This window comes from Notamacropus eugenii, chromosome 5 (assembly GCF_028372415.1).
Source record: "Notamacropus eugenii isolate mMacEug1 chromosome 5, mMacEug1.pri_v2, whole genome shotgun sequence".
NCBI classification, from domain to species: Eukaryota; Metazoa; Chordata; class Mammalia; order Diprotodontia; family Macropodidae; genus Notamacropus; species Notamacropus eugenii.
Window position 1 is genome coordinate 444,252,723 of NC_092876.1, and position 26,188 is coordinate 444,278,910.

The 26,188-nt window shown below is 39.6% G+C and overlaps 1 long non-coding RNA gene across 1 annotated transcript in view; it reads right to left on the reverse strand.

Annotated features, from left to right (window-relative positions):
- The window catches only part of LOC140503121 (uncharacterized), an 84,490-nt gene that overhangs the window by 29,827 nt on the left and 28,475 nt on the right, over window positions 1–26,188 (reverse strand). Inside the window, exon 3 of the long non-coding RNA XR_011966708.1 lies at window positions 5,523–5,573. This is a non-coding gene — a long non-coding RNA (uncharacterized lncRNA). The remainder of the gene's footprint in view (window positions 1–5,522; window positions 5,574–26,188) is intronic.

The following is a 26,188-nucleotide window of genomic DNA, read 5'->3' on the forward strand; positions in this document are numbered from 1 at the left end:
TGGCATAGATGATGTGGTGAGGAAGATTTATCTGCTTCAGAGATAGGAGAGAAAGAAAAAAAGAGAGGAGATTTTAAGGTATGGATGAGGAAAGTTGAAGGAGGGAGCTTTCCCATGAAAGCTTGGTCTTGCCTATAAGATAGAATGCAAGAAAATTTTTTGAGAGTGAGACAAAAGCAGTCCAAATATATATTTTTTGAAGTGATGCTACTGCCTATTGCACTAGATCACTTTCAGTTCTAAAAGTCTATTATCCTACTTTGTGGTTTTGGAGAAATAGAGGTCCCTATGCATCTATAGCCATTAAATTTAAGGGAATGATGAAAAACCTTATACAGATCTCTGAGAGAAGAAAAGGGAGATGAAAGAGAGAGAAAGAAAAGCAACAGAGGCTAAAAGGGAAGGAATGGAAAAGGGAGAGAAGAAAGAAAGAAAAGGAGGGAGGGAGGAAGAAAGGACAAAGAAAAGGTAGGAAGGAAGGCAGGAAGGGTGGAAGGAAGGCAGGAAGGGTGGAAGGAAGGAAGGAAGGAAGGAAGGAAGGAAGGAAGGAAGGAAGGAAGGAAGGAAGGAAGGAAGGAGGCTGCTAAACCAGTGGTCACAATACTGTCAATTGTTTGAAACAATATCTCCTATTATTTTTCAGATACCACCCATCTAGATCAGCTGCTGTTAAGCCCTACATGGCTGACATGAGTCAGAAAATTATATGCTTTGGCGTAGCCAAGATTAGCAGTTTTGTTTTGCATTACACGATCTTCCGACTACTATTTCACTGCAGTAGAAATGACAGATTGTTTAAACACTCATACTCACACACACACACACACACACACACACACACACACACACTCAGACACAGAAAACTTATAGGAGTGTTTAAAATAGTAGATGTGCTCCACCTATTGGATAGTAAAGACTGCTCTAAAGAAAAGAAGAACAGACACAAGACATGTAGAATAAGAACAAAATTAAATTTTAAATAGGCACATGGTTATAATGACTCATGATACAGCACTTGTTTGGGAAGGAAGTGGGGTAAGTTCAACAGTAAATTACAAAGACAGAGGAGAGGGAAGAAAAAAGAAGTAGCTGGAGTGCAAAATAGGAGAAAAGGATGAAAAAATAGGGAAGAAAATGCAAAAGAAGCAAGATTGCAGCAAATAAGCTATTTGCTCATCTTTTTAACAGAGAGGCTCAAATGAGCCTTCCAAGTGCTGAAAATTACTACTGCGTTTTGCTACATTTTAGAATTTTCATTTAAATTATTATGAGGAAGTATTTCATAGGAATTTGTCCTACATTAGCATAATTCACTTGTACAAAACCAGGGCTTAATATAGAATCATCATGTATTTTGCCATTGTCTGTGGCATCTGAAGATAATAGTGCTGACGCTGGTATTTCCAGTGCATCAAAAATCGGCTGGAGAGACTGAGGCATGACTAGTCCTTCTGTGCTGACTGCACATTTGGTCTGCCTCTAATGATGGCAGCTGCTGCCTATAGGGCATGACTGTTTCCAGTCATGACTCCTAGGTTCCTGGGGAACCTGATATTTTTCTTCAGACTGAGCCAGACATTCTTTGAGGACACACTTCCCTATCATCTGCTGGCTTGCTAGTCTAAGGAGGCATTCATTTCCCAGTCATCATTATTTACATCACTACAGTGCATTCTGGGAATAATTGTCCATTTCTGACAGCACCACTCTCTTCTGCTGACTTCAGGGCTGTAGCATTAGTATCTATATCCTGCAGCCATCTACTTTTATAGGATAAGTACATGGAAAAAAACACTTGATGCTGAGTCAGAAGACCTGAGTTCTAGTTTTGGCTGTTCTGTGAAACTAGCTGTATAACTGTGGTCATATCGTTTCACATCCTTTGTAAAAGGGCTTACATTTTACTTGGACCAGAGAATTTATTTAGTGCCTAATATATGTCAAGCACTGTACTAGACAATGTATAATATATTGTGTTAAAAATACTTTATAAGCTATAAAACACCATGTAAATGAGAATGAGAAGTGCAGTTATTATAATACCGCCTAGAGAAGCTGAGCATAGTTTCAGAAATATGCGTACCTAGCTATTGTTCCTCCCAGAACAATTGGTCCAAGGGGCCAGAGAGGAGCTCACCTGTGGTATATAGCTGCTTGGGGAAAGAAGTATGCTCCAGGACACCTTCAGATTGCTGTAGAAAAATGGTTAGTGCTTCCACATTTCAGGATCCAGGTACAAAGCTCTGATCACCATACCCTTCTTACAGCTTTGGATCCAAAGGATATGAAGTAACTGAAGATTTCCTAGCCTTACAATCAGATGCTTTAAAGCGGATATTTAGTATTTTAAACATGGTACCCAGGTTTCACAGATCAGATTGCCCAGAAGCTAAAAGAATAGAAAACCTTCTCAGTGTTTGGCTGTCATCATCTCAGTGGAATTTTAATTTGCTCTGATAGCTAGGCCTTATAGATCTTTAGTTACTAGGAACATGAGCTTAAGGTAATAGCTTTGTAGTCAGCAGTGATAACTGCATACTTTGGCCATTGGCTGCTGAAATAGAAGAATTCTTCAACAGTTTGCCTATCTATTCGTATTGCCAGTGAAGCATTTGGGATGCCCAGAGAGCCTCCCTAGCACAGGGTGACATATGGCTTCAGTCTTCTCCAAGCTGGTTGTCAATAACAATCGCCCGACTCCGTAAAAGCGTGCATAATCCTTCCTGTGAGCATGCTTCCAAGGCCCTGCCATAGACATACAAGATGAGTGATTTCATCAAAGACGGTGATGGAGGCTTGCAGCCTGTTGAAGCAGAAAAGCTTCCTGAAGGATCATAGATGTAATAGTGCTCAAGCTGAGTGCCCTGGTTGCAATGGGGAACATGGCTGTGTGTAAGAGATTAAATGAGACTAGGGTGGTAAATAGAGCAGGTCTGTGCAACCTGGCTACACGCTAGGAATCTTTTATACTATGATTAAATTCCTTTTATAGTCACCTTAAAAGCATGTCTTTCCTCTTGCTAAATGTGGCTGGTGGCAGAAGCGCTTACCTCAGGAAATACCTCCTAGAAGTCTTATTTAATGGAATGATGCACTGGTAAAAAGAGATTGTCATGAAATCCATATTTTTTATTCTTGAAAATAACAACAAAAGCTCAGAATTTTGCTATTTTAACCTCCCCACCAGGAGGTACAGAGATCACAAGATGAATTCAATCAGCAGTCTTACTGTTTACCTGACATATAACAAATATGGGACTCATTGGGGGTGAATGATTATTTGCAAGGCAGCTAAGCTGTGTTCATATTCCAAATATGCTTTTTTCAGCTTGTTGGCTTTTAAAGGCACCATTGTTTGGTGAGGATAAGTGTGCAACTCATTTTCTCACCTTTCTCACTTGTCAACAATGAATCAAGGAAAATGACTCAGAATTCTTCAGGGTGGCTCAAAATAAGTTTCTCTCTCTCCTCATCCTCCTACTCTTATATCTTGAGTGTCCCCAAAACCTTAGTGCACATTAATACTTTAGTAGCTTAAAAATATACTAGGCCTTTTGGAATATTCTGCACTTTGGTATTTCCATGTTGTCATAAGAAATCCAGAGTGCTTTAAAAAAAAAAAAGAAATGACCTTAGGGTCTGATCTCAATGTGATTAGGAACAAACAACCTGAATCAAGAAATTAATATTCTGCCTTGGGGACTATCTAGCAGTTTCGAATTCAGCCCAGAATTCAATTGTCTATCAGTGAGTAATTTTTTTCTCCTGAGTGGACTAGACTAGGCCCAATAGTTACTAAGATGAAATTCTTTCAAGAACAAGCAATCGAGTTTATAGACAGCAATGGGAAAACACCTTTATCAGTAAGCACCCCAACATACACAGGGGGACTTGCTATCACAGGCTCTTAGATCTCCATTCATAAAAGGAAAGGCAACTTATGAGGGGTTAACAACCACTTTAATCAAGCACAGGAATCGGATAAAATCAAAGTCAAAATTTCAGAGAAATCAAAAATCAACAGACAGCACTTCCAAACTGCCTGGCCATAAACATATATACATCTTTACCAGAGAGGGAAGCACCAACATCTGGGTTTTCAAAGCAGGGGGTACTGCTTAGCAGCTTCCCAGACTCTCTTCTGGCACTCAAACCTTCTATCAAAAACTAAACCCCAAAGTAAAACCTCACCCTCAGAATATTTATACACTTTTTAGAGCCAGAGGGCATGACCCTCTGACCCAGTTCCTCAAAAGAAAAAACAAAAGATACTTGGGACCTCTACAAAACAACTACTCTAATCAAGCTTCCCACAATGGGCAGGCCCATCTATGAGTGGGAAAGATCTCCCCTAATCACATTCAAATAGAGGCTCTTGATTATACTAAAACAAAAACCGCAAAAGATTCTATTTTGCTTGCCATTACAACACCTGCAATTTCACAAGGAGAACTTTAATGGCTGGGATGCCATTCTGCATGTGAATTATAACTCCAATTGTAACACTTAATATAACACTTAAAAGTCTACAAGGCATTTTATGTACATTATGTCACTGGAGTTACACAAACGTCTTACTAACAATATCTTCATTTTACAGATGATCTAAGAGAGGCTAAGAGGTTAAGTGACTTCCCCACAGTCACATAGCTAATAAGTGATGGAGGATGGATTTGAATCTGAACGTTTCTGACGCTAGGTCTGGTACATTATATATCATGCCATCCAGCTTCACAAAAATTGCAAAGAAAACAAAATAATATACAGTAGACAGAAAGCAAGAAACAATCCCATGAAGCATGGATGAGAATGATTGCCACTACAATTGATCCTGTAGTCCATTTGCCATGGTGATATGGGGCCAGCACTATGAGGTGGTTTTCAGTTGAGCAGAGTTCCTGAAGAGCTACATTGCTCTCTTGGTGAAACCTTCTTGGAACCTTGATAACGGTAAGAATCTTAGATCCTTTGAACTTTACATGTTAAAGCACATTGTATATATTGAGCACTTGGTCAGCTACTCCTTCCCAAAGGGCTAGGGCAGGGTAATGATGAAAAATGAACAATAGGACATCTCACTTAGGTTCTAGCATATTTTTACTCTGGGTCATGTTCCCCTTTGAATGTATATTTCATGAATCATAGAGTCATTTACTTGGGTCAGCTGATTCATCAGTGTACTGGGAGACCCATAGAACCTCTACTAAAGTTTCACTTGGGCTGTAACAAAATTATATTTTTAAGAGGGACTTCAAGCAAGAGAAAACTATGAGCATACTTAAGTACATAATATTGAACAAAATTAATCCTACCAATTAATCAGATCACATTGTTTTCCAATTTAAGAGACAGACAACAAGACATCCATTTAATTTGTTCATTCAGTGAAGATTTATTAAACATCTTCTATGTACAAGCACCTAGAGTTACATGACAAAAATGAAAATCTCTGCTCTCAAAGAGGATACATTTCACTGAGGAGGTAGAACATATAAGTAGAAAATGATACATAAAATACTTACAAAGCGTTTTCTGGTGGGTGAAGTGGAGATGGAGGTCTCAGGACAGGTTTCCTGTAGGTGGTGTTACACAAAATAACTATGTTGTTTGGTCAGGCATCAAGGATTTATTCAGTGTTTGCTATGTGTCAGACACTGTGCTAAGTACTGGGATACAAAGTAAGGCAAAATCATAATCCCTGACATCAAGGAATTCCCATGCTAATGGCAGAGACATTATGGACAATTATGGACATACAAGACATATATAATGTAAGTGGAAGGTTACTCAGAGGGAAGACACTAGGAGTGAAGGGATCCAGAAAGAGTCCCCTGCAGAATATGGGAGGGATAGCATTCTAGGGATGCTCTAGGAATGGGGAATAACCATTGAAAAAATACAGTCAAGATATGAGGTGTTGCGTATGAAGAAGAGAAAAATGTCCATTGTCATTGGATTGTAGAATAAGTTGAGGGCAGTAAAGTTTAGAAGGTAGGAAATATAGGAAGAGGCAAGGTTTTGAATGACAGAATTTTATATTTGATGGTGGAGAAAATAAGGAGTTAATGGTGTTTATTCAGTAGAAGGATGACATGATCAGACCCAAGCTTTCGGAAAATCACCTTGATACCCGAATAGAGGATAGACTGGAATAAGGAGAGATTTGATGCAGGGAGATGAACCAGAAGACTATGGCGATAGTCCTGATGGGAGGTCATGAGAACCTCCACCAGATGGTGGTTGTGTAACTGGGGAGAAAGGGGCATATTTGAGAGTGAAGGTAGAAATAATCACAGTTGGCTACAGATTGGATATGTAGCATGACTACAAAGAGAGGAATCAAGGATGACACTGAAATTGAGAGCCAGAGGGACTGGGAGGATAGTGGTACCCTGGAAAGTAATAGAGGAGAAGAGTGGTTTTGAAAAGGAAGATAATGAGTTGATAATATAGGACTAGAGTTCTGGAGAAAGGTTAAGACTGCATTTATTGATCTGGGAATCATCTACATAGAGATGATAATTGAATCCATGGGAGCTGATAAGATCTTCAATTGAGAGAATATTGTGAGAAAAGTGAAGACAGCACAGGACAGAGCCTTGGGGTACACTCATGCATCCCATACGCAAGAGGAGGGACAAGAATGATGATCCTGCAAAGGAGAGGTAGATAGACAGACAGACAGACGTACATAGATAAAACATTTATTAAGCAGGAACTCTGTGTCAAGCACTGTGTTAAGTACTAATTATAAATATAAACAAACAAAAGAATTCCTACCCTCAAGGAGCTTAAAATTCTAATGGGGAAAAACATATGAAGGGAAATAGAAAACAAACAAACACATAAAGGGGAACTAGAAAGAGGGAGGGGAGATAATGAGGTCGGAGGAAGGTTAGGAGGGTAGTGTGGTAGATGAGGGGACAATAATGGAGGGGAGACACCAAGCATCAGTTAGGATCTTTCCTAAAACAAAGGTTTGAGGAAGGCAGAGACCCAGACCAGGGATTTCTTGGGGTAGCGATGCAGGCAGGTAAGGAGAAGGAGAATTATTCCAGATAGTCTAGGCAAATAAGAAAGGGAGGAGACTGGGGAATAGCCAGCTAGGAGGAAGCCAAAAGCAGTGCTATGAAAACCCAGGGAGGAGTGTTTGTGTATATATTTTTGGGGTTAGCCATAGGGCTAGTGGTGGAGTGTTCCAACAGTGTCAGAGGCCACAGAGAATCCAAGAAGAATAAAGGACTGAGAAAATGCTGTTAGATTTGGCAATGGATCATTGGCAGCCTTGAAGGGAACAACTTCAGTTGAATAAAAGCAGATTGTAAAGGGGGGAGAAGTGAGTGGGAGGTTAGAAAGTGGAGCAAAAAGTACAGATAACTTTTTCTAGGACTTTGGATGTGAGAGGATAGTAATCTGTGATTATTAAGATTTTTTTTTTTACAGATGGGGTGTGTCTTGGTATGTTTGTAAAGGGAAAGAACCAGTGAATGAGAAGAGATTAAAAACCAGGGAGAAGGGATGATTAAACAAGGCAATTCTAGGATAAGGAAAGAAATGGCATCAAGAGCACAAGAAGTGGGGTGAGTTTGATGTTTGCAAAGACAAAAGGCACCTCTTCCTCCAAGATGAGAGCAAACAAAGGAGAGAGAGGGGGATGATGCAAAGGTGATTTGTTTTGAAGGGAAAAGAAAATCTGTAATAGGTTTTTTTAGTGAAATTTTTAGTGAAAAATTTAGTGAAATTTTTTTTAGTGAAATATTTGAGGAGGTCCTCTGCTGAAAAGTGTAGGGAGAAGAAGTAGTATAAGTGGCTTAAGGAAAGAAGAAAAGATTTGGAATTGACACTGAAAGAAGTAGAAAAAGAAGCCAATCAGGGAAGGGTAGCATGGAGCACTGAAGGTTACATAACACAAATCTGGAGGAGTTCCAGGGAGCAAATTATGTAATTTAATCCAGTGTGTTCAGTAACACTTGGTTAAGAGTAGAAAAGTCAGATGGTGAAAGGAATCTAGGGCTGTGGATTAGGTCTGTGGATGAGTCTCATTGGACAATGGGGCAGAGGATTCCAGGTTAGAAGACCATTCAAGGTGAACTAGCTAACTATAGGTTTAAAATTTTGAATTAAAACTGTAGGACAGAGGAAGGGGAAGGCTTGGAGAAGTAGGGAGGGTGGAGTGGTTGGAGGTTGTGGTGATGTTGGAGAATAATTTGAGAACTAAGGCACAGAGAGGAATGGAAGGATAGGAGGTTATGGTCAAAAAGAGGAATATCAGTTAGGGATAATATAAAGGTAGAAATTCACAATATTCTCTCTCTAGCTCTAACAGTAGAGCCTGCATTTAAATGCATCTCCAGAGGCAGTGTAGAGCAGTGGATAGAGGGCTTAGTTTTGGAGTCAAGAAGACCCCATATTAAACTCCTACTTAAGATACTTACGGTATGTCTATGGCCCTTGGCAAATCACTTAAGCTCATATTGCTTCAGGAAACTTTCAATGTAGATCACGTATTGCCATTTATAGCCCTCTGATTGGTCCCTGCCCTAGGTCTCTTCTCACTCTCATCCATCTTCCCTTCAGTTGCTAAAGTGATCTTGCTAAATCATAAGTCTGACCATATCACCATCCCTGCTCAATCAGCTCCAGGGCCTGACTCCCTATTACCTTCAGGATCAAATATAAAATACTGTTTGACTTTCACATCCTGACTTTGTTCCATATTTACAGTTTTCTAAATTTTACTCCTCTCCATTTACTCCGCAATCCAGTGACACTGGCCTGCTTGCTGTCCATCTCATATACACTCCTCTCCATTCCATAACTTTTAAGGTATACTAACTGTCCCCCATGCCTGGAATACTCATCCCTCCTCACCTCTGCATTAAAACTTTAAAACTCAGCTCAAATTCTATCTTCTGCAGGAGGCTTTTCCACTCAGTTTTTCCATCCACACCTTCTGAGAATCCACTTGGGATGTATGGGATGTTCAAGGAGAACTAGTGTTTCTGGTGGGAGAACTTGCAGAGCCCTTTTCATGGCTGCTCATTTACCTTTGGTGTCTACCTGGAACTCATGTGGCTCCCAGAAGCTGATACATAGTGGCTACACCCTGGTAAACCAGTTCTAGCAGACAGGCTTAACTAGGTTGAAGGGTACCCCAGGTTAAGGATGACCATAGGGCTTCAAAGCCATCAGTGAGTTAGAAAAATGTCTATCTGAACATGTAAAGACTTCCCCTGGAGGGATGGATGGATGAGAACAATTTGTTCCAACTGCCATGAAGGCAGCTGAAGGAGGCACTCTGGAGAGCTTAGAACTTGGTCAGATATTGAAGATACTAAGGTCATGACTGTATCCTGGGCCATCACTTCTGTCTTGCCACTGGACTTCTATGACTCAGGAATGGAGAGTGATGCTGACGACTGTGCAAATCTGCCACTTAAATCCAATTCACACATGAGTTAAGACATTACCCTATGACATCCTTGGTCCTCTTTGCAAACAAACAGCCTTCCACTGTATATGTCTCATTTGTACATGTTTGTTTACATGTTGTCTCCCCCGTTAGTGAATTCCTTGAGGATAGGGATAGTGTTTTTGATTTTTTTTTATATGCTCAGTACTTAGCATAGTGGGGGCAACTAAGTGGTGCCATAGTGCATAAAGTGGTGGGCTTGAAGGCAGAAAGATTCATTTTCCTGAGTTCAAATCTACCCTGTGGGACCCTGCGCAAGTCACTTAACCCTGCTTGCCTCTGTTCCTCATCTGTAAAATGAGCTGGGGAAGGAAACGGCAAACCATTCCATTATCTCTGCCAAGAAAACCCCAAATGGATTCACAAAGAGTTGGACACGACTGAAATGACTGAAAAACAACAGCACAGTGCCTGGCACATAGTAAACTCTTAATAAACGCCTAATGATTGAGTGATCTGCTTTGTAGAAAATGTTCTTCACTGAGAGGTCTTTCTAACAACAATAAAAAATACCCTCCATTGTGTGTGGGATTTTCAGCGGAAGTGCAAGAGGGAAGCTACTGGCTTCATGAGCAAAAACAATTAAGCTGTTTCCTTGGGGAATGAGGTTTAGTGGAAAGAGAGCAGTCCTTGCCAGGGACTCAAATTGAATTATAAGAGGAGGGTAGCAAGTGAATGAATGGTGGACCTAGATTAAGGAAGGCTTTCTGTGGCACAAGGAATGATAGAAAAAAAGGAGGGGAGGGAAACAAGAGGCAGTGGGAAATGCAATCCAATAAGGGAAAGTAACCAAGAACTAGCAAAGCAGGGATAAACCCAAAATACAGACAATGCATTATGCCACAAAGAGTAGCTTTTTTTCCCTGGGAGAGGAAGTGCTGCCTCCAGAAAAGCCAATTAAAGTGGCAGTCGAGAGGAGGCAAACCTCTGAACAAGGAAGAAAAATGATTGTAAAGCACTTTGCAAAAATAAAGAGTTATATAAAAGCCTAATAATAATAAATCACCTTGCCTGCAGCATGACAACCTTAAAATAACTTGGAAAATCAAAATGTGCTGGTGAAGTGGAGGGAGCTAAAATGCCTCTAGGCTTGTGTGTTTTGTTCAATTCCTCCACCATACCCTCCAGGATCCACCTTCTTTAAGGGTAGCCTTGATTCAGAGTTCCCTTGGATAAGGATTTCTGGACTGAATACGTTGCTGGGGTGTTCACTTTCTGAGGCTACCCTAGGAACATGCAGACTAAGGTCTGCTTAGGCCTTGTGTTTAAAAATGGGAGTGGGACTGTTTGTAGATAATGTCGTTCCAGGGAAAACATTCACAGACACTGACATAGGTGTCACTGTCTGAGGGCTTCTTGTTTAAAAAAGGGAAGTATTTTTTTTAATCCCCTTTACCCAAAAGCGGAAAAAATAAACCAAACCACTGTGTGTGTGTGTGTGTGTGTGTGTGTGTGTGTGTGTGTGTGTGTGTGTGTGTGTGTGTGTGTGTGTGTGTGTGTGTGTGTGTGTGTGTGTGTGTGATGTGGGGACAGAGCTTCAGAATTTCCAGTCAGTGGGCTCCTTCTCTTTTTATTTCAGCCAATTTTTCTGCTCCATAAACTTGCATTTTTAAAGGTGGTCCATTTTCCTAAGGGATATCTTCTCAGACCCAACTATGTATGGTCCTTGAAGAAAAATACTTTGGGAAATTCTGCCATTTGAATTTATTTGATGTTTTTTTATCTTGCTTCTCTGACCACTTAGAAATACATTTTATCTTTTCCACAAGTATATTTTTGAAGAAGTTAATGCTAGGCACTCTGAGAGGCAGAATGTTTTCCTGAAAACAGCTGTGAGATTTCTACTTAAGTAGCTATTGCCCTGCAAAAATTAGCCTTATGTTTGGAGTGAATGCTGTTCCCCAACAAAAGTGTTTTGTGTTAAAAACTCTTATGATATTATGTGCTCCACTATATCTTACTTTGTGCAGACCTGAATGTCCTACTAAAATAGATAATTTAATAAAAGTGGGTGATATGAATCACCCTGGGACAACTTGAATTATTATCTGTAGATAATTCATTATGCATGTATTTCTGGTGAGATCTTTAAATCAGCAGGGCTTCTTAATCAGAGACTTTCAAATTTTGTCTGTAATAACTAGAGGCTTGACCCATAAATCAGCAAATAGGCCAGCAGGGTTCCTACATATTGTGCATTTTTTCCTCATGAGAGAGAGACACTGAATTTTCACAAGGTGATGGGAAAAGTGGGTAAAGCCAAGTTGTTGGCAGGAGATAAAAGGGAAGCACTAAACCAATATATTGACATTCTTTTCATTAAAAGTAGACTTGTCAAAAGGAGATAATTTTTAAATGTTCTTAATATTTTAAATACTTTATACTTAGGTATCCTAAAATATTTTAATTTTTTTGTTTTGAATTTTTTTCTAATGTTATTTTCAGTTCCAAATTCTCTCCCTACATTTACCCAACTTATTAAAAAGCAGAGAAATATAAAACCTATTATAAATATGTATAGTCATGCAAAACAAATTCCCATATTAGCCATGTCCGAAAGAAAAAAGGAGAAAAACAACATATGTTTTGATCTGCACTCTGAGCCCATCAGTTCTCCATCTGGAGGTGGGGTAAGCATCACTGTGTCAATCAGAGTTCCTAAGTCTTTCAGAGTTGATTGCCCTTACAATAAACTCTTAAGTTTTTCTCCTGGCTCTTCTCATTTCACTTTGCATCTGTTCATATGAGTCTTCCCATGGAATCATTCCATCCATCATTCCTTAGAGCACAATAATATTCCATCACATTTATATACCATTACTTGTTCAATCATTCCCCAATTGATGGGCATCCCTTTAGTTTCAGAGATATTATAAACATTTTTGTCCTTTTCCTCATTTATTGATCTCTTTACAGTATAGACCTAGTATCAGTATCACTAGGTCAAAGGGTATGCCGAGCTAAACCATTTTTAAGTAACGAAGCTTTGCAAGCAAACTTAACAGGAACTTTTAATCAATCATATTAATTCTGAATATTTTTTCTCATGTTACTCGTTTTCCATGCTGATTTTTTAATTTAAAAGACACAGCGATGAATTAAATTCAGTCATATTAGGAATCCAGAGATTCTCATTACTCTCAATTATAATTTTGTTTAGGGACCATAACAATATCTTGTCTTCCCTTATATGTCCTCATCTTTTCCTCTCACTCATTTTTTCTCTGTTTTTCTCTGTCTCTATTTCTCTCTCTGTCTTCCCCCATTTCTCCCCTTTCAATATCCTTCCTTTCATTTTTTTCTCCTTGTGAACTTAGAAAAATGAATACTTCACTATAGACTCAGTTAAATTACATTGGATACCTTACATATTATCTAGTTCAACTCATTCACTTTACAGATAGAGAAACTGAGACCCTCAAATTTAAGCCACCTGTAAGTGGTGGAGCAGGGACTATGACTGTGACAAATATGGAAATATTTTACATGAGTACATATATAGAACCTATATCAGATTGCTTACCATTTTAGGAAGAGGGGAGGGGAGATGGGAAAAAATTGGAACTCAAAATTCTTAAAAAAATGAATGCTAAAAATTATCTGTACATGTAATTGGGAAAAAATGCTATAAAAAAGAAAAAAATAATCAAATGGTATAATTAGTTCAAAACAAAGACACAATGAAATAGCATAGTAACAAAAGTAGCAACAAGATATTTCACCACAAACCTTATGTGTATTCTCCCATAAATGCATAAAACATCAATATGGAAGATTAGAATCACAAGGGGAACCCCTGTTACCTGAACATTTTCCACTTCAGGGCAGGTAAGCTAAGATGAAGGAGCAGGGCACTGTGAAGGAGAGAGAAGAGGCAGTTTGGGCTAGACTGGTCCAAAACCCATCACAACCATCTCAGCCACTACTATCTTCCTTCAGAACCCAATCTATTCAACCCAAGACCTTGAACCAAAGAGTCTGAGGGATGGGAGTGCTTTCCAGACCACTGTGCCTGCTTCTAGACCAGATTCTACAGGTAGCAATGAACTCCCTAGCAATCACAACGGAGAAAGGAAAAGTCCCAAAGTTACCACCAACAGCAACGGCTGACTAACTGTCACCAATGGACAGATAAGCCCAAGAGATCCAGAAATCACAGCACTTCCTAGACCCCTGGTCTTGGTTTCATGCCAGTCCCCAAGGTCACATCATTTGAGAGAATAACTCCCTTGGGGATGGAATCTAGAAACTACTCCTACAAGTGCTGCAGCCACAACTACAGAAAAAAGGGTCTGGGGCCACCAAGGACCACCAAAATCCTTGGAACCATCAAATGGTTCAATATAAAAAACTACTACGATTTTCATCAGTGGAAATGAAATTAAGGGAAATGTGTTAGCATCTGCCCTGCTACAGAGCTCATGGGACCTTTCCACTTGACTTGTAGCTGAAACCTTCCTTCATTATTAGATCCTTGAGAGCAAGAAATATCTTGTTTTGCTATTTGTGTCTCCCGTGCTTAGTACAATTCTTTGTAAGCACTTAATAAATGCTTTTGAATGCTTTTGAAATTCATGCCTTTCATTCATTGGAGGACAATTCTCATCTCTAATGCTGTAGGACCACTGGTAAATTCTACTCATTTCATCAATGGGCTCCTCATTTCTCCTGGAACTTCTTGGTTAAGCATGTTGTCTCTGCTGCTAGATGCTGGCTCTGTAGCTTCTACTGCATATTGCTCTTCCAGATGTTGCTTCAATGGACTTTGTTTTGTTGGGCAATGTTTCACTGGCTGAACATCGGCCAGACATTGTTCAACTGAGTGCCAAGTCCCGATCAGGTGTGTAGTTTTTATCAGATGCAGTTCAGCTGGGTTCTCTCCTCCCTTGAGCTATTGGTTCAACTAAAATCCTCAGTTATCTTTTCTTCAAGAGAAGAGCATCTTAAAGCCCATAGGTTTTCCCCAGATTTTTTATTTTATCTTATTTGATTTATTCTGAATTAAATAAATGCTTCAAAAAAGAGTATTTTTATATAAATTTGAACAGAAAGGAGCATATGTGTACCTGCAAATCTCCATTACATATATTACGTAAAATTTCTTTTTAAAATTATATAATTATTTAATGTTACTTAATTTTTTTCACTTAATAACATTTTATTTTTTTCCAATTACAAGTAAAGATCCTTTTCAATGTTCATTTTTGTAAGATTTTGAGCTCCAAATTTTTCTCCTTCCTTTCCTTCCCTCCCTCCTGCCTAAGACAGCATGCAATCCGATATAGGTTATACATGTTAAACATATTTCCACATGAGTCATGTTGTGAAAGAAGAATCGGAAGAGGAAAAAACCACAAGAAAGAAAAAGCAAAATAAAAGTGAAATGGTATGCTCTGCGATCTGCCTTCAGACTCCACAATTCTTTCTCTGGATGTGGATAGCATGAGTCTTTTGTTTTTGTTTTGTTTTGTTTTGTTTTTAATTAAATTTATTTATTTAACTTTTAACATTCATTTTCACAAAATTTTGGGTTACAAATTTTCTCCCCTTTTATCCCCTCCCCACCCCAAACACCAAGCATTCTAATTGCCCCTATGACCAATCTGCTCTCTCTTCTATCATCCCTCTCTCCCCTTGTCTCCGTCTTCTCTTTTGTCCTGTAAGGCCAGATAGCTTTCTATACCCCTTTACCTGTATTTCTTATTTCCTAGTGGTAAGAACATTACAGTTGATCCTAACACTTTGAGTTCCAACTTCTTTAGCTCCCTCCCTCTCCACCCCTTCCCTTTGGAAGGCAAGCAATTCAATATAGGCCAAATCTGTGTAGTTTTGCAAATGACTTCCATAATAGTTGTGTTGTATAGGACTAACTATATTTCCCTCCATCCTATCCTGTCCCCCATTACTTCTATTCTCTTTTGATCCTATCCCTCTCCATGAGTGTCGACCTCGAATTGCACTCTCCTCCCCATGCCCTCCCTTCTATCATCCCCCCCACCCTGCTTGTCCCCTTGTCCCCCACTTTCCTGTATTGTGAGATAGGTTTTCCTACCAAAATGAGTGTGCATTTTATTCTTTCCTTTAGTGGAATGTGATGAGAGTAGACTTCATGTTTTTCTCTCACCTCCCCTCATTATCCCTCCACTAGTGAGTCTTTTGCTTGCCTCTTTTATGAGAGATAATTTGCCCCATTCCATTTCTCCCTTTCTCCTCCCAATATATTTCTCTCTCACTGCTTGATTTTATTTTTTTTTAAGATATGATCCCATCCTCTTCAATTCACTCTGTGCACTCTGTCTCTATGTATGTGTGCGTGTGTACATGTGTGTGTGTGTAATCCCACCCAGTACCCAGATACTGAAATGTTTCAAGAATTACAAATATTGCCTTTCCATGTAGAAATGTAAACAGTTCAGCTTTAGTAAGTCCCTTATGACTTCTCTTTGCTGTTCACCTTTTCATGGTTCTCTTCATTCTTGTGTTTGAAAGTCAAATTTTCTTTTCAGCTCTGGTCTTTTCATCAAGAATACTTGAAAATCCTCTATTTCATTGAAAGACCAATTTTTCCCCTGAAGCATTATACTCAGTTTTGCTGGGTAGGTGATTCTTGGTTTTAGTCCTAGTTCCTTTGACTTCTGGAATATCCTATTCCATGCCCTTCGATCCCTTAATGTAGAGGGAGCTAGATCTTGTGTTATCCTGATTGTATTTCCACAATACTTGAATTGTTTCTTTCTAGCTGCTTGCAATATTTTCTCCTTGACCTGGGAACTCTGGAATTTGGCCAAAATGTTCCTAGGAGTTTCTCTTTTTGGATCTCTTTCAGGCGGTGTTCTGTGGATTCCTTGAATATTTATTTTGCCCTCTGGTTCTAGAATCTCAGGGCAGTTTTCCTTGATAATTTCATGAAAGATGATGTCTAGGCTCTTCTTTTGATCATGGCTTTCAGGTAGTCCCATAATTTTTAAATTGTCTCTCCTGGATCTATTTTCCAGGTCTGTTGTTTTTCCAATGAGATATTTCACATTATCTTCCATTTTTCCATTCTTCTGTCTTTGTTCTGTGATTTCTTGGTTTTGCATAAAGTCATTAGCCTCCATCTGTGCCATTCTAATTTTGAAAGAACTATTTTCTTCAGTGAGCTTTTGAATCTCCTTTTCCATTTGGCTAATTCTGCTTTTGAAAGCATTCTTCTCCTCATTGGCTTTTTGAACCTCTTTTGCCAATTGAGTTAGGCTAGTTTTCAAGGTGTTAATTTCTTCAACATTTTTTTGGGTCTCCTTTAGCAGGGAGCTGATCTGCTGTTCATGCTTTGACTTCATGTCTCTCATTTCTCTTCCCAGCTTTTCCTCTACCTCTCTAACTTGATTTTCAAAATTCTTTTTGAGCTCTTCCATGGCCTGAGCCCATTGGGTGGGCTGAGACACAGAAGCCTTGATTTCTGTGTCTTTGCCTGATGGTAAGCATTGTTCTTCCTCATCAGTAAGGAAGGGAGGAAATGCCTGTTCTCCAAGAAAGTAGCCTTCTATAGTCTTATTTCTTTTCCCTTTTCTGGGCATTTTCCCAGCCAGTGACTTGACCTCTGAATATTCTCCTCACATCCACCTCGCCTCCTGATCCTCCCAGCCAGCGTTTGGGGTCTGAGATTCAAATGCTGCTTCCAGCCTTAGGGCTTTTGGCGGGGGCAGGGCTGCTATTCAGTGTGAGATAAAGTTCAGGTGGTCAGGTCGGGGCAGGGCCGCCTCTCAGGCTCAGTTCCCTCAGGGGGTTTATGCACAGACCTTCCACAATGGATCCAGGCTCCCGCCCGCTTGGGGAGCCCCAGTCTGATGCCGCTTCTCAGCTTCTACCTCCCGGGGGGGGCCTGAATTATGGGGGCACCCCACTCCCCTCTCGACCCGCCAAAGAGACTCTCTCACTGACCCCTGTCACCTGTGGGTGGAGGGACTTGTGCGGCCGCTGGAGATCCCATCCCTGAAGCCTGCTCGGATCTGTATCTCTCAGTGCCGCAGCCACGGCCGCAGGAGGTCTGGGCTGGGCTCCGCGTCTGCAGCACGACGGACCTTTTGTGAGAGGTTTGCAGGTTCCTCTGTGGGTGGAGGGACCCGCGTGGCCACTGGAGATCCCGTCCCTGAAACCCGCTCGGATCTTTTCCTCTTGGTGCCGCCGCCGCAGCAGGGCTGCACTCAGCTCCCAGTCCCAGCGCCCAGTCTGCAGCGCAAAGGACTCCCCGCGAGAGGTTTGCAGGTCTCTCCGGAACAGAAATCTCCCTCGCTCCAATATTCCGTGGCCTCTGGGTGCAGAATTTGCCGTGAGTTACTTCCCTGTAGCCGTTCTATGGGTTGTGGGTTTGGAGCTATGTGTATGTGCGTCTTTCTACTCCGCCATCTAGCATGAGTCTTTTGGAATGGTCTTGGACCATTGTATTGCTGAGAAGAGTTAAATCTATCATAGCTGATCACTGCACAATTACAATGTTCTAATTTTCTTCACTAGATATCAATTCACATAAGTCCATGATATCCACCTGCTCACTATAGAACAATACTATCCTGTTACATTCATATATCACAACTTGTTCAGCCATTTCTCAATGGATAGGCATGTCCTCAAATTCTAATTCTTTGCCATTACAAAAAGAGCTACTTTAAATATTTTTGTATGTGTGGGTCCTTTCCCCTTTTTTATAATCTCTTTGGAATATAGGACCAGTAGTGGTTTTGCTACAGGGTATGCAGTTTTATACCCCTTTGCGCATAGTTCCAAATTGTTCTCCAGAATGGTTGGATCAGGTGACAACGTCACCAACCATGTGTTAATGTTCCAATTCTCCCACATCTTCTCCAATATTTAACGTTTTCTTTTTCTGTCATATTAGCCAATCAGATAGGTGTGACGTGGTCCCTCAAAGTTGTTTTAACTTGCATTTTTCTAATCAATAGTGATTTAGAGTTTTTTTCATACAACACTTTAAATTCAAAGCTCTCCTGCTTGTCTCTGTCTCCTGAGCGTCCTTCTTTTTTTTGCATTTTAAAAAATGTTCCAATGACTCTTTTCTTCTTTTTCTTTTTTGGCAACAGTATCACTAGCTCCCTTTTCAATTCCTCTTCCTCAAACAAAAATCAAAACAAATCCACCATCTTTGTAACAAATAATCATAGTCAGAAAAAACCAAAATCATGTATTTGCCATATCTAAAAACATGTGTCTCCTTCTGTTCATCATTCTGACTAAGGGTGAGCAGCCTCCTTCCTCATCAGCCCTTTGGAGGTGTGGGGGTTTTCTCCCATCTTTTTAAGAAAAGAAAAGGCCCTTACCAAGTACAGCCTAATGTCCCATTAGGTTTTCTCTTTTTATTTCCTCAAAGTCTTAGCCACTGAAACCTCCTATCTCTCTAGAAAGATTCTGAAGCTCAGGTGTCAGACTCTGGAACAAAGAGTAGTCCTCTCAACGAATTTATGTCGTCCGTGTTATTCTTTCCTCTAGATTTCTCTTTCTGATCAAAGAGCTTGGGTCTGTCAGATCACACCCTAACTTTTGGTGAGCATTCCTTCTATTCTCAACTTTAATTCCTGAAGGCCAGATTATAAACCACTTGAAGGATTGTTTGCTCCATAATCACCAAATAACTGTAGGGTTCTGAGATCCCCAGTTTTTGTTTTGTTTTGGTTCTAACTGCTAAGCCTTTTCCATTCACCTATATAGATGAGTAGGTAGAGAGAAATTACTGGGATAAAGCCAAAATATGCTGAATGAAGGATCTTTTATACTAGTTTAGTGGTATTCCTGCCCTTTTAATATGTAAATGTAGCCAGTCTTAAAGGAAGAGGACTTTGTAGGACATCTTTACATCTGTGTGTATGTTAATTTTTCTCCCCATCCCGAAGGAAACCCAAGCTGTTATGTTCAATTATTTAATGATGTATTTCAGAAATTACACAGCTTGAGAATCTGGTGAGCCAACAGTCAGAACTGTGGCTGAAGCTATTCCACAAAACCCAGTATGGCACTATTTAAACTTGATACAGTTAAAAAATAAAGTAAAATCTGTCAATAAGTCTTTCTGTGTCGAGCTCTGTGCCTAGTACTGTGGGACATACAAAGGAATTCAAAGCCACCACCTCTGGCCTGTAGGAGCTTACAATCTATCTAGGAAAGAAAAGATGTATAGTATATGAGACAATTATAAGATTACATGAGGAAATAAATAGCTCTGTGCAATATTGCATGATGCTGACTACCACAATGTGGAAATTCAGAGAATTTGGGTTCTTCAGGGCAAATTTTATAGAGGACATGAATCTATAGCTTGACTTAGAAGAAAGTATAGGATTTGGAGCCTTCTAAAAGAAGAAGAGGAACTTTCTTGAAGGAATGTGTATTAGTGAAGAAAAAGTGCTGAAATTAGAGTGCTGGGATCTGAGTTCAAATCCAGATTCTGAGACCTACCACCTACGTGAGCTTGGACAAATTACTTCTCTGGGTCTCAGTTTCTTCTAAAATAAGTGAATTAATCAGCAAATATGTATTAAATACTGACTAATATACCAGACATTATGCTAAGTATTTGGGACTACCTCATACTCCCCTTGTCTGAAATTGATAAATATCGAGATCCTGCCCTCAAGGAACTTATATTCTATAGGGGGAGACAACATGTACACATTTGTGTATATACAAAGTCACCAAAATAAATACAAGATGGATTGGGGGAGGGGTCCTTGAGTAACAGAAAGTACTATAGTTTGGTTTGGGTAAAAAGTACATGGAGGTACCAGTTTGGCTAATATGACAAAAATGGAAAATGATGTATGTTGGAGGGGATATGGAAAAACTAGGACACTAATGCACTATTGGTGGAGTTGAACCGAATCAACCAGTTTGGAGAGCAATTTGGAAACTATGCCCAAAGGGCTACAGAACTTTGATCCAGCAAAACCACTGCTATGACAATATCCCAAAGACATTTTTAAAAAAAGGAAAAAAAACCTATTTGTACAAAAATATAGCAGCTCTTTTTTTTTTTGTGGTGGCTAAGAATGGGAAATTGAAGGGATGCCCATCAATTGGGAAATGGTTGAGCAAGTTGTAGTGTAAGATTGTAGTGGAAAATTATCGTTCTATAAGAAATGATGAACATGACGATTTCAAAGAACAATCTGGAAAGACTTATATGAACTGAAACAAAGTGGAGTAGAACCAGAAGAACATTGTACACTGAAACAGCAATATTCTATGGTGAACAACTGCAAATGACTTACCTATTTGCTGTAACACTATAATGATCCAAGACAGTCCCAAAGGAATCATGATGAAAAATGTTATCTACCTCCAGAGAAAGAACTGGTGTTGTCTGAATACAGACTAAAGCATACTATTTTCACTTTCCTTCCTTCCTTCCTTCCTTCCTTCCTTCCTTCCTTCCTTCCTTCCTTCCTTCCTTTTTTCCTTCCTTCCATCCTTTTCTGTTCAACTCTTCTTGCACGAAATGACTAACATGGAAATGTTTTACATGATTGCACACTTATAACATATATCAGATCGTTTACTGTTTCAGGGAGGGAAAAGGGGAGTGAAGGAGCGAGAAAGGGATGGAACTTGGAACTCAAAACTTAAAAAATAAAATATTTTTTAAAAGTGCAAAGAGGAAGTATTATATAATAAACTTGGAAAAGTAAGCTGAATCCAGATTGTGAAGGACTTTGAATGCTAAACAAAGGAGTTTGTAATTTTATCACTAGTATAATATATTGAGTTACTGGAGCTTTTTGAGCAGAGGAATGACATGGTCAGAGCTGTGCTTTAGGAATACCAATTGGACAGCTGAGTGGAGAGTATATTGGATAGAAGAGAGAGTGTAGCCAGTGATAACAATTAGAGGGCTATTTCAATAGACTAGGCAAAATGTAATGGGAGACAACTAATGTGGTAGCTGTCTGAGAGATGTGAGAGCTGTTGTAAAACTGACAATGCCTGGCAACTGATCGCATATATTGCGAGGGAAATTTTAGAAATGAGGATGACTTCAAGGTCATCCAACTTGGGAGCCTGGAAGGATGATAATATTCTCGACAGAAGATTGGAGGATTGGTTTAGACAAGTTCTGTGATTCTTTCTGATTCTAGATATATGATCTTATTATGCTCTGAGAGAACAAACACGGAGTGAGCATAGCAAAAGAGAACAGAATGACAGCGAGAGAGCTGGTTTGATGAAAGCAAAATTTCTGTATTAGGTACCAGAGATAATTCAAGTCAGAAAGTCAGTTATATCCAGTTGATGGAAAACCTTGAATGGAAAGCTGGGGTTAGACATGATCTGACGAGTTAACAGGGACTCATTGCAGGTTCCTGAGCTACATAGTGACCACAATGAGTTATATGAGAAGCTCAAACTTACTAACTTACTAACCACTGTGTTGTAGCCACCACTTTGTTGCTCTGAACTTAATACTTGATGTAAACAAAGTTAATTACATTCGAAAGTCTAATCCCTTTGGTCTTGAAATCCCCTGACTGAAGGGCTGATCTGGCCACTAGAAGCTGTTTAAGTGGTACCTATCGCACTTTGGCAGGTAGATGGGCTACAACCCTGCAGCTGCTAATAGGAATTATAGTTGTCAGTAATGCTTCCCCCCACAGGAAACTCCTGCTGGCTTATTAGGGCTAATTGCCAGTAGTCGAAGCAATCTCCTAGAGTAGGTGGGGACATAAAACCCCTGGGAGACGACAGAGCAGCTGTGTTGAGCTCAAAGAAGCCAGATGTGCCCACACGCCATTTATTTTTAGCTGAGGGGCATTGAATATATTCACCCGGGGCTTTATTGGGGATTTAGGTGGGGGGTTAGAGCAGGAGATTTAGGGTCAGTAAGTATAAGCCACCAAACACTCAAACTTCACAAAAATATTAATCTCTCCATACTCTCCTATCAAATAAAGTAAAACTGGTTAGAAAAGAGGTTCCTTAACTTACTCAAACAGGGCATTCAAACACTGGGAGCTCTTTGAAACTTAAATCAAGTGTGTTTAGCACAGCAGGGCATTGAATGTTGACCGTACACAAGTATTAAGCTTGCATTGTTGAACTATGGCTGAGAGCCTATTTTAAAATATAGAGGTGCTCAAAGTGTGGGGATTTGTCTCGCCTCTTTCACTCAAGGATCTACTTCATTTCAGCGTATTATTTCAGGTAATTTTCAAGCATGTCAGCCATCCACCTTTACAAAATCCTCTTCAAAAGCATTTCCAAGATGCATATTGCTTTAGGTTGCTAACATTTTAAGTAACACAAAAAAGTCAAAGACTATAATGTGTTGTGTGGTGGAAAGAGCACTATACTTATCACAAGATCTGACTTCAAATTCTGGCTATTATGAATTACCATCTGAGTGATTGTTGGCCACTCATTTAACTTCTCTCAGACTCAGTTTCCTCATCTATTCAGGGTGGTTAGAATGTAGTATCATAAAGAGAATTTAGTATGAAGTAGAGTGAGGAAGGTAAACCAGGGTCACATTAGGGGGGCTTTTAAGGCCAGGCTAAGGACTATCCTAGAGGAAATAGGGAGCGAGCCCCTGAAGGTCAAATCACCTGACTGAAAGGCCCAATCTGGTCACTAGGAAATGTTTACCATATGGCCTGCAGGCTGCATGGGGCCCACCAGAGAATTCCTGAAGGCTCGTGAAAAAGATAGAAGATGTAAAAGAAAGTAAAAATGTAATGAATGCTTTGTCCTGCTGCTTAACCTGCCTTGCACTGGTCACTGTTGTGCCTATTATGCAACCTGGCAGGTGGGTTGCCACTGCGCACACTCTCTTGTTTGTCAGGTGACCTGCAGCAACCAACCATTGTCAATCTGTCTAATGGATCTTTTTGCTGTGTTTTCAGTCGTTACTACATGTAAACAGGGGCAGCTAGGTGGTGCAGTGGATAGAGCACCAGTGCAGGAGTCAGGAGGACTTGAGTTCAAATCTCACCTCAGATGCTTGACATTCACTAGCTGTGTGACCTTGGGCAAGTCACTTAACCCCAATTGCCTTATCCTGGGCCATCTCTTGTCATCCTGATGAATATCTGGTCACTGGATTCAGAAGGCTCTGGAGGAGAAGTGAGGCTGCACAGCCCTCACTCAAAACAAAGTCAAGTGCAAGTCATGTCATGTCTCTGCTGGCATGGTCTTCTTTGGCAATGAAGAACAAACACACACACATGTAAATGGTAAGAAAGTCTGAAAAATGTTTTAAAACTTGTACTGACCCCTTAGCAAAGTAGTTTTTAAAACATTAATGTGATTTCATGATAAATAAAAATCTTAATAAGTGTAATTAATTGATACTAATTGAAATTTCTCCTTTTAAAAATATGGTTTTCTTGCAAAATAGTTTAATCACTAATTATATCTTTATTTTGAAAGTGAGCTGCCAAAAAACCCTCTGTGGCCCAAAGAAGTTTAGTCTATTTTAATTGTGTCCCCTACCTACTGCCAAGTTGTGCAGATCTGGTTTAAATGGTACTGTCATACACATTACACAATACAGGTAATACACAATACAGGTAGATGGGCTACAACCTTATAGCTGCTAACAGTAATTATAATTGTCAACAGTACTTTCTCCCACTAGATATCTCAGCATAGTTTTTAACAAGTTATCAATCCATAAGGCACTTCATTTGCATTTAAAAGTCAGTAACAATAAATCATGTTTATATTATCAATTTATGGCTTATAAAGCAATTTTTAAAAATCAGCATTTATAAAGTGCCTTACTTTTTACAATGTGGCTCCCATTTGTCATCTCATTTGATCCTCTCAACATCCTTTCAAGGTAAATAGGGAAAATATTGTTATCTACATTTGACAGTAGAGGAAGTTGAAGTTCAGGGAGGCAAAAAGAATTTCAAAATAAATTGCCAGTAAATATCAGGGCTGAGACTTGAACACAGATCTGCTGCCTCCTGATCTAGTTCATTGCACCGTGGTACCTAATAATTTTAGCTATATCCCACAGATCCAGAGGTTGCACTGAGGGTAAGTTACTGACCTGAGTAAGCATAAAAACACTTCTTATCAGCTTCAGTTTTATTTTCTCCCTATAGGCATAAACAGTCTCTAAAGTACCTATGCTATAGAATGATCTATAAAAGAGATTTATGTTTGTTTTTGATTTTGGCAAACAAAAAAGGATAGCTCTTTTTGAATTTTCTTCATTGGTATCCAGGATTTGAAATCATGATACTATGTGCAATGTTATAAAATTAAGTGCCATGTAATTTGAGCTTATGTTTCCATTCATTTGTATTTTCCTTCACATCCTATGTATGTTATTCTGGCCAAACTGAACTTGAAGCAAGAATTTGGTACATCTGGTCAATTTAGCTAATTTAGCAAATACATCAATTATCCAGATGTTTCACTGATATAACACCAAATGCGAATTGACTCTTTTATTTTGTTTTATGAGTTTGACTAATTTTACCTGATGTTTCATCTTCCAGTTTTCTCACAGAATAAAGTCCAAATTCTTTGCTACGTGTGTCCTTCACTTTTTTTAAGAGGACCAGTGATATCACGGGGAGATATGTTGACTTGAGTGTGAATTGGATTTAAATGAGGCAAAGTTGCACAAAGTCCTTAGCCTAAATCCCTCTCCCAGAGTCAGTGAAGTCCTGTGGCAAAACGAAAGTCAAGATGACTGATGACTAGCCCGGGATGCAGTGGATGACCTTGGTATATTCCGTATCTGACTAAGCTCTAAGCACTCCCTAGCACCTGCTTCATCTGCCTTCATGACTGTTGGAGCAAATTGTTCTCATCCATTCATTCTGCAGGAGAAATGTTAAATACAAAAGACTCTCACAAGTCCCTTTAGAAAAGACATAAGCTTATGGATCCACAAGGTCCTGGGCATCACATTAGGCTTAAACGTCTAACCAATGAGCTACTTGAGAGATTGCAGAATGGGCATTTTACCTGGCACCTAGGAGCTGCACTGTATAAACAGTCCCCTTCAGATCCATGTCTTTGAGCCAGCCAGGCAGGTTTTCGTCTTCTCTAAAAAGTGCTGGAGTAGAAGTAGAGAGGGTAGTTTGGCTGGCCCATTGAATATGCAAAGGGAATCAACATATAATAAGTCCCAGAAGGTAAGCTGGAGCCAGACTCTGAAGGACTTTAAATGCCAAACAAAGGATTTTTTATTTTGTCCTAGAAGCAGTAGGGAGCTTCTTGCATGAGAGAGTGAAATGGTGAGATTTGTGCTTGGGAATGATCACTTTGACAACTATCTAGAGGCTACATTGGAGATGAAAGATAATCAAGGCAGAAAAAAATAAAGGAGGATTTTGCAATGAAATAGATGAAGGATGAAAAGGGCTGATAAGGGTGATAAGTGGTAGCTACATGAGTAAGAGAAGGAAACGGATATGAAGGATGTTGCAGAGATAGAATTGACTAGAACGGGTGACGATTCACTATGTGGAATGAAAAGAATGGGAAGTAAAGATAACCCCAATGTTGCGAAACTGGGTAGCTGGAAAGGTGGTGGTGCCCTCAAGAAAAATAGGGAAGATAGAAAGAGGGGTGAGTTTGGAATAAGTGATAATGAATTCTCTTTTGGACTTGTGTTCTAGATGCCCACAAGATATCCAGTTGTAAATATCCAATTATCAAATAGGTGGTTGGAAATGTCAAACAGGCAGAGAAATAAGAAAGAGAAATTTG